The sequence below is a fragment of the Drosophila novamexicana genome, unplaced genomic scaffold, assembly GCF_003285875.2.
Source record: "Drosophila novamexicana strain 15010-1031.04,08,12 unplaced genomic scaffold, DnovRS2.1 tig00002259-arrow-arrow-pilon, whole genome shotgun sequence".
Classification (NCBI taxonomy): Eukaryota; Metazoa; Arthropoda; class Insecta; order Diptera; family Drosophilidae; genus Drosophila; species Drosophila novamexicana.
The window spans coordinates 73,390-74,828 of record NW_020824968.1 but is presented as its reverse complement, the minus strand read 5'-3'; positions in this window follow the sequence as shown (position 1 = coordinate 74,828).

Here is a 1,439-nt window from a genome sequence, read left to right as displayed (position 1 = left end):
TTTGGCATATATATGAGGAGCTTAGTAAAACTAATAACTTCCGAGTTTGGTCAAGATATCTTGATAAACAAAATGTTCTTATACAAATACTTAATTTTCGACCAATCGTTCCTATGGCAGCTATATGATATAGTGGTCCGATCTTGCATTTTGCATACATATGAGGAACTCAGTAAAACTAATAAATGCCGAGTTTGGTCAAGATATCTTGATAAACAAAATGTTTTTTCATACCAAAACTTAATTTTCGAACGATCGTTCCTATTGCAGCTATATGATATAGTGGTCCTATCTTAATAGGATTTTGCTTAAATATGAGGAGCTTAGTAAAACTAATAACTTCCGAGTTTGGTCAAGATATCTTGACAAACAAATTGTTTTGTCATACGAAAACTTAACTTTCGACCGATCTTTCCTATGGCAGCTATACGACATAGTGGTTCGATCTTAATAGAATTTTGCCTATATATGAGGAAAAATGTTAAATTAATAAATGCCGAGCTTGGTCAAGATATCTTGATAAACAAAATTTTTTTTCATACAAAAACTTAATTTTCGACCGATCGTTCCTAGGGCAGCTATATGATATAGTGGTCCGATTTTGCATTTTCTATATGTATGAGGAGCTTAATAAGACTAATAATTGCCGAATTTGGACAAGATATCTTGATAAACAAAATGTTTTTTCATACAAAAACTTAATTTTTGACCGATACTTCCTATGGCAGCTTTATGATATAGTCGTCAGATATTAATAGGATTTTGCATATATATGAGAAGCTTAGTAAAACTAATAATTGCCGAGCTTGGTCAAGATATCTCGATAAACAAAATGTTGGTTTTTCATATAAAAACTTAATTTTCGACCGATCATTCCTATGGCAGATATATGATATAGTGGTCCGATCTTAATAGGATTTGGCATATATATGAGGAGCTTAGTAAAACTAATAATTGCCGAGTTTGGTCAAGATATCTTGATAAACAAAATGTTCTTATACAAATACTTAATTTTCGACCGATCGTTCCTATGGCAGCTATATGATATAGTGGTCCGATCTTGCATTTTGCTTATATATGAGGAACTCAGTTAAACTAATAAATTCCGAGTTTGGTCAAGATATCTTGATAAACAAAATGTTTTTTCATACCAAAACTTAATTTTCGACCGATCGTTCCTATGGCAGCTATATGATTTAGTGGTCACATCTTAATAGCATTTTGCATATATATGAGGAGCTTAATAGAACTAAAAATTGCCGAGTTTGAACAAGATATCTTGATAAAGAAAATGTTAATAGGATCTAAATAGGATTTTGCATATATATTATGAGCATAGTAAAACTAATATGCCGAATTTGGTCAAGATATCTTGATAAACAAAATGTTTTTTCATACAATAACTTACTTTTCGAACGATCGTTCCTCTGGCAGCTATA